Genomic DNA, 11,477 nt, shown 5'->3' with positions numbered 1-11,477 from the left:
AGAGTATATATATGTTCTTATGAGTCAGTTAAGATCTTGCGTATTTCTCAAGAGAATTGACGTTTTGATTGATATTATTTATGGCCGTCTAATTCATCACTCATCAGATTGTCGTTTCATACCATATGCTTTACTCTCTTGGTTACTTTGTGAACAAGCTATTGTGGAAGGATTATTCAAAAAAAAATATGGTTCAAGTGCAATGATGGGTTCGATACTTCTTATGAAGAATAGGCAAAGATTAGATTAGATTCATTCATCAAGCTTACAAGACAAAAAAGATAAAGAGAAAAAGGTCAAAACTTGGACTTTTGGTCAAAGTCAACCAAGGAAGGTTGACTTTTGGACCAAAATCAATCTTAAGGCCTTTTAGGTTTATCTCATCATGATTTATTCAAGTTGCAAATTGAAGGATATATGGGAGCCTCAAAGTCATATTTAATAGAGGAAAGGAGCATTGCATATTTATTTCGAAAAGGAAGAAGGATCATTATGTTTTCTCAAGGGGCCATTTCAATTCAATTACAAAGTGACATTACAAAATTGGAATTACAAAGAAAATCCAAGGGGGGCAGTTCATTTTTCTCAACCATTCCACTCCTGTCATGTTATCATTACATTATATTACTGCAAAGAAATAAATTGGCACATAAATTTTGGTTTTCTCTAAGCATCATCATGATATCCACTTGTTAAGCTTTGCTCTACTCCGCAAGTCTCCGCAATCTCTATCTTGCGATCTCGTTCTCAAATCTTCAAACCATTTCTCTTCATTTCTTCATGGCAAACTCTGCATAATCACATCAATGCTCCTTCAAATGCTGCCTTGCATAAACAGAAATAATCAAAAACAGTCACACATTCAGTCAAACCATCACCATACATTAAACCAGCCCTGCATTTACTCATACATGACAAAAAGGAATCAATTCAAAGCCATACCAAATACTCACATTCACTCACCAATACAGTCATAGACATCACCCAAAATCACTCACACATCCCTGCATATTGTCAAATAAACCAGTCCAAAAATTCAAATCAAAACAGTCCCTGCATATTACACTATTCAAACCACAAAAATCTAACAATTCAAAACCAGTTTCAGCCAGTCACACATACAGTCCAACACCACACATTGAAAAGAAAACAGTTGCACATTCAATTCAAAGTCTTGGTATGCTGCAAATAAACAAAAAGAACCTGCCAGCAAAATAGACTAACTTATAACCACCAAAACAGATTCAATTCCCATTCTAACTAATTAATCAGTTTTTTCACTAATTATTCCAACTTCCTAACAGAATTCTAACCACCTAGTAATAGAAAACTAACTCTAACTAACCCAACCAATTTCAACAGAACCGATTCTCAATAACCCCAACAGATTGTAACCTCCTAACCAACTCTAACAGAATCATAAAACAGAAAAATCAAAAAAAGAAACTAACCTAAAGAATCTCTATAAATCAGAGCCTTGATCCATTCTTTCAGTTCTCCACCGTTTTTCCACAATTCTTCCATTCTTCAATCCTCCACCATCTTCATCATCGAATTCTCTCCACTCTCTCCGAATCATCATCTTCATCCTTTAACCGCAACATCACCATCATCGTTTCACCCCCACGTTTTCTTCCTCTCTTCACACCTTCACTTCAGATTCTCCAAACTCTTCAGTCTTAACCACATATTCAGAATCAAGAAACTTCTTCAATTTCGTTTCAACCTTCATCGTCAATCAATCTTTAATCCGCAACGCGTCGGATCTTCATCTCCATCACCTTCAATTGCAACAACGACAAAGAATCAACACAGAGAAACACATCACTCTTGTCACAATCGCAACATAGCAACAGGGTTCAACATATCGCAAATATTCATCATTGTAGTGTGAGTCAGAGACGAAGACGAAGAAGAAATATGCAACAAGCCATACTTGAGGAGCATAAGAGGCCTCCGTGAACACCAATCGTTCTTCATCATCTTCGCCATTTCTGTGCTTCGCCTTTCAATCATCTTCATCTAACTCGCCAACCACCGTCTTTACCACCTGCTACCGTCATTTTTTGCGGAATCCTCAACGGCGACATCCGGAACAAAGAAGCGAACTGGGCGAAAACACCGTTTCTCCGATTGCATTTGAAGATCTTGCTCGGAAGAGAAGGAGTTTTCCGATCACCACCGTCGCGAGAGAGAACGAGACGAAGAGGTTAACGTGTGTGGGGACTTGAATCGGCACATTACATGTAACCCTAATTCCCAAATTTCTTTCTTTTAATTTTTATTTTTATTTTTCTTAATTCATTTTCTTTTTTAAGCAAAAATGGTATAATTGATAATGGATCAAAAGAAAATTGTCATAGGCCTGTGATGAATTCGTTTCCGGGCCCGCCATTGTTCTCTTTTTGCATACAAAAAATCTATACAGGAAAACATCTTCTTGGGCCTTTTTGCTGATCACACTCCCCTCAGGGCCCATCACGCCGTTTTGGCTAGAATCTATAACAAAACACCACTGGGCCCGTTGCTGATTTGCACCCCCTCTTGGCCCGTTTTTCTGAAAGAAAATAATCTCTTGGGCCTCCCCCTGTTGGGCCCGGCGCCCTTGCTATTCACCACCACTATATTTCATTTTGCACCCCCCTGGTTCTATCATTTTGTTATTTAGATTAATTAGTTTTTTTACCCTTTCTTTGAGTAATTAAATTGCTAGTTTTTCTTACTAATCCTTAGATTTTAATACAATTTTTGACATATAAAAAATGATCATAAAAATACTAGTTTTAGGCTATTTGTTTTAGTCTTTCATTTGATTTGTAATTCGATTTCTTTCATATAAAACCATAGAAAATAAATAGTATCTTTTAATTCATTTCATACAATATTTTGAATCATTTGTTTTCATGTTTTGGTGCTATACTTTCAATTCAAGTTTTGTACTAATATTGCATCACTTTTGACCTATAATTTTGTAACTTCACTTGTATGTTCCCATAGATTTAGGACCTATAATCTTCATGACTTTTAGGTTAGTCTTCCCTTTTAAACACTTAGGCTAGTTATTCATTTTAGGCTAGTTTTCTCCCCTTTTTCTTTTCAACTTTAAAACATTAATAAAGGACGACGCGAATCATGCTAATGCCTTTTTTTTTAGTGTGAAAGAAATGATTGGGGCGTAGGCCCCGATGTATGTTCTTTCCCACTTAGCGGAAGAGAAATGATTGAGGCGTAGGCCTCGGTGTATTTCTTAACCGTTATTTAGAGAAACGATTGTGGCGTAGGCCTCGACGTGCATTCTCTAAATATTCAAAAATTGTATTTCATTTAGAGAAACGATTGTGGCGTAGGCCTCGATGTGCATTCTCTAATTATTCAAAAACTGTATTTCATTTAGAGAAACGATTGTGGCGTAGGCCTCGATGTGCATTCTCTAAATATTCAAAAAACTCTTTTAAGGCATGATTCAAGTCACAAATTAATTTCCCTTAAAAGACACCTAACCAAAAACACTTCAAAATATCTAATAAAGGCTCAGACCTAAACAAAGTAAGAAAGTGATGCGAAGCCTTGTAGTGGGTTTTCGTCCATCATGGAATTACACCTAAAAGACACAAACCAATTTTCTCTCTTCTCTCTCTTGCCTCCGAGGCATTCCTTCTCTTGCCTTCAGGGCATTCTTTCTCCTAATAGGACATGTTATTTCCGCTCCATTCCCAGCTTAAGACTCCAGAGGTCGAGCAGCGGAGTGCGAATGTAACTGTTCAACTAAAAAACACAAAAACAAACAAAAACTAAAGAGCCGAACTACGGCGCTCTGATTCCTGAAAAGGATACGTAGGCATTAGGTCGCGGGGCCTAAGCGAGCACAACTATTTATAAACCTTATTTTCCCCGTGTTTCTTCTTCTTTCATTTGCATGCATTCCCTTAGTAATTAAGCTTTAGATTTATACACCCTTAGAATAGAACAAACATAAGTGGATCCTGTGGAGTACCACAGACGTGAGGGGTGCTAATACCTTCCCCTTGCGTAACCGACTCCCGTACCCTATCTCTGGTCGAAAGACCCTTTCTTATCCTTTCTTTATTCCAGGTTTTCTGATATTCCTTTCCCGCTTTGGGATAAATATATTGGTGGCGACTCTGTTCGTTTCGCGAGCGTGCGACAGCTGGCGACTCTGCTGGGGATGTTGCTAGACCTATTGCGGGTCCATTCTTAGCGAGTTGATCCTAGCCTGCGTTTGTTTTTTTATTTACTGGGTGTTTACTTGTTTTATGTCTATACCTTGTATATATGTTTGCATGCTTATTCTTTGCCTGCATATCATGTTTATTTCTGTTTGCACATCATGCATATGGATTATATTTTGTGTTCCCTGGGGTCTTCTGTTCTGTTTTGCAGGTGGGGGGTTTGTATGAGGTAAAAGGCCCACTACCCAGGCCAGTGACACATAGGATTAGCGTGGATGCTCATGTCGACTCCCGTAGCCCTTGCTACGATCGAGCTTGACATGGGGTACCACAACTGGGCGAGGTTCTTTCATGGAACACTGTGTCTGGCACGCTTGTTGCCTCAAACACTTTGTACCCCATGGGAACTGTAGACCCTGGTGACCATTAGGGACCACTTGTCCGTTTCTAGACTACATACCCGTGAGATTGGGGTGGGACAGGAAACTTGACCTCCATCATACCCGGATTTCTGCTATTCAATAAAAGACGTCGAACCTTTGATCCTGGGACATTTGACTTATACAGAAGTTCTACATCAGTTATCTATCAGAATCAACGTCGAACCTTTGAATCTGGAAGGTTCGACCTTACATGACTTATGCAAAGGTTATCTATCAGAATCAACGTCGAACCTCTGAATCTGGAGGATTCGACCTTATTTGACTTATGCACAGTTATCTATCAGAATCAACGTCGAACCTCTGAATCTGGAGGGTTCGACCATCTTTGACTTATGCCCAAGCTATTTATCCAGAAAGCAACGTCGAACCTCTGAATCTGGAGGATTCGACCATATCTTATTGCCATGAGAAGCTGTTATCCAAGAGGCCTTGATCCCGATTCCTGCTGCATTTGCATCTTCATTAACATCTTGCATTCATGCATATGCATCCATGGTTACCAAGACTCTTACCACTCTTCCTCTCCATCAGATCAGTTAAGACGATTCCTCCACACTGATATCCTGACAAGAGCTCACAGAAGAAGAATCATGGAGAACTATGAACAAAATCAAGCTACTATCTAAGGACCCCATGCCTCCTCATGAGGGTACCTTCCACCAAAGAAGCCTGAAGACTTTATGTTTGTCAGAGAACATTTCATTTAGAATAAGGCCAAGCCTGCCATTGTCTAGATTACTTCAAAGTACTTTCAATTGTATTACTTTTGTTGTTATCAAGTACTTCTCATTGTAAGAAACTCATTCTGTTTGAATAAATAAAAATAATATAATATACATGTTTTTCTCAAATCATATTCATCTTTGTCATTATGTTCATTGATACTTCACTCATTTGTCTTAAGCAACTAAAAAAGGAGAATGATGAAAAATGAATCAAAAACACATGAATCACTAATTGTATGCTTTTGGAACAAGATCCTGCTGACGATGTACAGGCATTGTTTCAATTCCTAAACACCGGAGTTATAAGGGAGTGAAACCTTCGTCAACCCCTTTGAGCCTAAGGAGTAGTAGTTTCTTTTCAAAAAAATACAAAACCCTCAATCTTAACCAGGGGTAGGGTAGTCTTCAGTTAGTGCGACCGAGCGCTCAACTTTCAAGTATTCCATCAGAGGATCAATCATATCTCAGATCTCACAAAAAAAAAGAAGAGCACAATCCACAATGGATGTCTCCCATTCACTAAGAAGAAGGCAGTCACAACCTCTTCATCAAGTCAATCACCAAAGTCATACAACTTGTTCCCGAACGAGACAAAAAAAAAGAGAATGAAAAGAAAGTTATGAATCAAAATCAAAAAGAACAGTAGCCCGCTAAGTCAAAAAGAAAAAGAAAAGCTTTTAAGCAAATGACTTAGGCAAAAATTAGGGCATATCCCGCTGGACAACGGAAACCAAAATCAAGAAAAAACTTTTTTGTCCAGGCAAAAATTAGGGAAAGCAAAAAACAAAAGCAAAAGACAAAGCAGAACAAAAATCCTCCAAGGGACAAGTTGTTATGATCATCAATGAAAACACCAAAGGGTGACTGCCACCTCCATCAAAGTCACAAAGGATCCTTATCCATCACAATCCTTCCTGAAAGGTGAACACTCGTGTCAAACTAACTGAACGTAGGACTGGAGAACATCACGAAGAGGGGTGGGTTAAGTAGAACTTGAGCCTTTATCCTTTGTTTCTTAAACCGTGAACCCGGCCACGTTACAACCCTAGAAAGTCCTAATTGAAGTAGGGTTCGTTCCGAAAGCATACAAACTGTAAAATCATATCAAACTGACTCCTATTGTTGCTTTGTCATTTGTGTTAGTACCAGTACAACATTTTGACGAATAAAACCTTTCTTTGAGATTAACATGTGCATTGCATTCTCATTATCTTTCTCAAAACAGAATTGTCTCTAACTTGGAAGTAAGTACTTGATACCAAGGAAAGTTCAACATTGAAATTCCATCGAGTAATCTTACAAAGGCAAAGGTTGGTCATCCACTGAGCAAATATTTGAAGAATCCATTAGGTGGAAGAGTTCCTTTCAATCTGGGGCATTCATTCCATGATCAACACTGGGGCAGACCATTGCAAATCTCCATGATTCAAGCATATCATATCGAAGTTCTATCTCAAAAGATCATACAAGCTAGGGCAAGCCAACAACAACTCATTTCTTCATCTTCAATCAAATGTCAGATATCGAGACAAGTGTCGAGGAGTCAAGCCAAATACCTCGCCTCCACAAGTTCTATCCTTCAAGCTATGACCTTTCCATAAAGGCATTCTCCATCCACTCCTAGTATCATGGAAGCAATCATTCCATTCATAATCATACATACATCATGCATATGACTGCATTCTCATTATCATATCTCCTACAATAATCCAATCATCAAAAAGCAGGGGCATCCACCTCACCTTGAATCTCAAGCAGAGTTTCAGAACTCCACCTAATCTATTCCACGCAAAGCAGAAACCCTGAACAATCCATCAGTACACTGCATATAAAATTCATTGCATTGCATCTTCAGAAGTGCATAAAATAAATCAAACATTGCATGTGAAGCATAAGCCAAGTTACTCATCAGATGAGGTCCCTACAAGCAATCAATTGATATTCCACTGGATCACTCAGAGTTACCATTGTGGTGTCACCTCCCATAGTCAATCATGTTCATCTTTCTTCAACCCGGAGTTGATGTTTTTGTGTTCAACCCAGAGTTGACTTTCCTTTCATCTTTTAACCCGAGTTAATTATATCTTTCCCACTCAACCCAGAGTTGACAGTTATTTCTTTTTCTTTCCCACTCAACCCAGAGTTGACGGTTATCCTTTATTCAATCCATAATTGATTTCTTCTTTTCCCACTCAACCCAGAGTTGACGATTACCTTTTGTCTTTCCCACTCAACCCAGAGTTGACGGTTATCTTTTATTCAACCCAGAGTTGATCATATCCTTTTCCCACTCAACCCAGAGTTGACGGTTATCTTTTATTCAACCCAGAGTTGATCATATCCTTTTCCCACTCAACCCAGAGTTGACGGTTATCTTTTATTCAACCCAGAGTTGATCTTTTTCCCACTCAACCCAGAGTTGACGGTTATCTTTTATTCAACCCAGAGTTGATATCTTTCCCACTCAACCCAGAGTTGACGGTTATCCTTTTTCAATCCAGAGTTGATCTTTTACTTCTCAACCCGGAGTTGACAATCATCTTTCATTCAATCCAGAATTGATTCCTTTTCCCACTTAACCCAGAGTTGACGGTTGTCTCTTGTCTTTCCCACACAACCCAAAGTTGACGGTTATCCTTTTTCAATCCAGAGTTGATCTTTTACTTCTCAACCCAGAGTTGACAATCATCTTTCATTCAATCCAGAATCGATTCCTTTTCCCACTCAACCCAAAGTTGACGGTTATATTTTCTCTTCCCACTCAACCCAGAGTTGACGGTTATCTTTTGTCTTTTTCCCACTCAACCCAGGGTTGACGGCTATCTTTATTCAACCCAGAGTTGACGGTCATCCTTTATCCTTTTCCCACTCAACCCAGAGTTGACGATTATCTTTTATTCAACCCAGAGTTGATCTTTTTCCCACTCAACCCAGAGTTGACGGTCATCCTTTATCCTTTTCCCACTCAACCCAGAGTTGACGGTTATTTTAAATTGTTCATCTTTCCACTTTCAACCCATAATCATTATTCAATTACTTTCTCTCAACCCAGAGTTGATACAATCTTCCTCATTGGAGTTGACACCATCTTTTCTCCAGTGGATCCTATCTCTCATAAGGAAAATTTTCAGGTTCACTTGGTATTTAATATTCTTCCACCTTGAATGATCGAAAGGCTAGCGCCAATCTCACCTTCAGGTTTAAGACGATTAAATAGGGGCAGCTGTTGCACCCCAAAATTTGTCCATCCTAATTTACATCTATTTAGGCTTAAGCTGCACATTTCATTCGCATACATCCATTAGGTCATGCAATATATCATGCATTCATCCCATAATAAAACTTAGCATTAGGATCAAGGATCATGGAAATTAGGGTTTCTAATCCCTTATGCTGAGCTTGACAACATTTCAAACGAGGATCAAGAATTAGGGTTTATTTCCCTATGATGGTGTTCTTCAAAGCTTTATCGAGATCAATATGGATTAGGGTTTATTTCCCTATTCATGTGGTAATCAAGAGTATATATATGTTCTTATGAGTCAGTTAAGATCTTGCGTATTTCTCAAGAGAATTGACGTTTTGATTGATATTATTTATGGCCGTCTAATTCATCACTCATCAGATTGTCGTTTCATACCATATGCTTTACTCTCTTGGTTACTTTGTGAACAAGCTATTGTGGAAGGATTATTCAAAAAAAAATATGGTTCAAGTGCAATGATGGGTTCGATAATTCTTATGAAGAATAGGCAAAGATTAGATTAGATTCATTCATCAAGCTTACAAGACAAAAAAGATAAAGAGAAAAAGGTCAAAACTTGGACTTTTGGTCAAAGTCAACCAAGGAAGGTTGACTTTTGGACCAAAATCAATCTTAAGGCCTTTTAGGTTTATCTCATCATGATTTATTCAAGTTGCAAATTGAAGGATATATGGGAGCCTCAAAGTCATATTTAATAGAGGAAAGGAGCATTGCATATTTATTTCGAAAAGGAAGAAGGATCATTATGTTTTCTCAAGGGGCCATTTCAATTCAATTACAAAGTGACATTACAAAATTGGAATTACAAAGAAAATCCAAGGGGGGCAGTTCATTTTTCTCAACCATTCCACTCCTGTCATGTTATCATTACATTATATTACTGCAAAGAAATAAATTGGCACATAAATTTTGGTTTTCTCTAAGCATCATCATGATATCCACTTGTTAAGCTTTGCTCTACTCCGCAAGTCTCCGCAATCTCTATCTTGCGATCTCGTTCTCAAATCTTCAAACCATTTCTCTTCATTTCTTCATGGCAAACTCTGCATAATCACATCAATGCTCCTTCAAATGCTGCCTTGCATAAACAGAAATAATCAAAAACAGTCACACATTCAGTCAAACCATCACCATACATTAAACCAGCCCTGCATTTACTCATACATGACAAAAAGGAATCAATTCAAAGCCATACCAAATACTCACATTCACTCACCAATACAGTCATAGACATCACCCAAAATCACTCACACATCCCTGCATATTGTCAAATAAACCAGTCCAAAAATTCAAATCAAAACAGTCCCTGCATATTACACTATTCAAACCACAAAAATCTAACAATTCAAAACCAGTTTCAGCCAGTCACACATACAGTCCAACACCACACATTGAAAAGAAAACAGTTGCACATTCAATTCAAAGTCTTGGTATGCTGCAAATAAACAAAAAGAACCTGCCAGCAAAATAGACTAACTTATAACCACCAAAACAGATTCAATTCCCATTCTAACTAATTAATCAGTTTTTTCACTAATTATTCCAACTTCCTAACAGAATTCTAACCACCTAGTAATAGAAAACTAACTCTAACTAACCCAACCAATTTCAACAGAACCGATTCTCAATAACCCCAACAGATTGTAACCTCCTAACCAACTCTAACAGAATCATATAACAGAAAAATCAAAAAAAGAAACTAACCTGAAGAATCTCTATAAATCAGAGCCTTGATCCATTCTTTCAGTTCTCCACCGTTTTTCCACAACTCTTCCATTCTTCAATCCTCCACCATCTTCATCATCGAATTCTCTCCACTCTCTCCGAATCATCATCTTCATCCTTTAACCGCAACATCACCATCATCGTTTCACCCCCACGTTTTCTTCCTCTCTTCACACCTTCACTTCAGATTCTCCAAGCTCTTCAGTCTTAACCACATATTCAGAATCAAGAAACTTCTTCAATTTCGTTTCAACCTTCATCGTCAATCAATCTTCAATCCGCAACGCGTCGGATCTTCATCTCCATCACCTTCAATTGCAACAACGACAAAGAATCAACACAGAGAAACACATCACTCTTGTCACAATCGCAACATAGCAACAGGGTTCAACATATCGCAAATATTCATCATTGTAGTGTGAGTCAGAGACGAAGACGAAGAAGAAATATGCAACAAGCCATACTTGAGGAGCATAAGAGGCCTCCGTGAACACCAATCGTTCTTCATCATCTTCGCCATTTCTGTGCTTCGCCTTTCAATCATCTTCATCTAACTCGCCAACCACCGTCTTTACCACCTGCTACCGTCATTTTTTGCGGAATCCTCAACGGCGACATCCGGAACAAAGAAGCGAACTGGGCGAAAACACCGTTTCTCCGATTGCATTTGAAGATCTTGCTCGGAAGAGAAGGAGTTTTCCGATCACCACCGTCGCGAGAGAGAACGAGACGAAGAGGTTAACGTGTGTGGGGACTTGAATCGGCACATTACATGTAACCCTAATTCCCAAATTTCTTTCTTTTAATTTTTATTTTTATTTTTCTTAATTCATTTTCTTTTTTAAGCAAAAATGGTATAATTGATAATGGATCAAAAGAAAATTGTCATAGGCCTGTGATGAATTCGTTTCCGGGCCCGCCATTGTTCTCTTTTTGCATACAAAAAATCTATACAGAAAAACATCTTCTTGGGCCTTTTTGCTGATCACACTCCCCTCAGGGCCCATCACGCCGTTTTGGCTAGAATCTATAACAAAACACCACTGGGCCCGTTGCTGATTTGCACCCCCTCTTGGCCCGTTTTTCTGAAAGAAAATAATCTCTTGGGCCTCCCCCTGTTGGGCCCGGC

The 11,477-nt window shown here is 38.6% G+C and overlaps 1 protein-coding gene across 3 annotated transcripts in view; it reads left to right on the top strand.

Moving 5' to 3' along the window:
- LOC131653713 (sugar transport protein 10-like) overlaps nt 1–11,477 on the top strand; it is a 48,873-nt gene that overhangs the window by 6,931 nt on the left and 30,465 nt on the right. The window lies entirely within an intron of this gene.

Source organism: Vicia villosa, linkage group LG2 (assembly GCF_029867415.1).
Source record: "Vicia villosa cultivar HV-30 ecotype Madison, WI linkage group LG2, Vvil1.0, whole genome shotgun sequence".
Taxonomy (NCBI): domain Eukaryota; kingdom Viridiplantae; phylum Streptophyta; class Magnoliopsida; order Fabales; family Fabaceae; genus Vicia; species Vicia villosa.
Note: the sequence above shows the minus strand (reverse complement) of the source record. Positions and strands in the feature narration are given on the sequence as shown.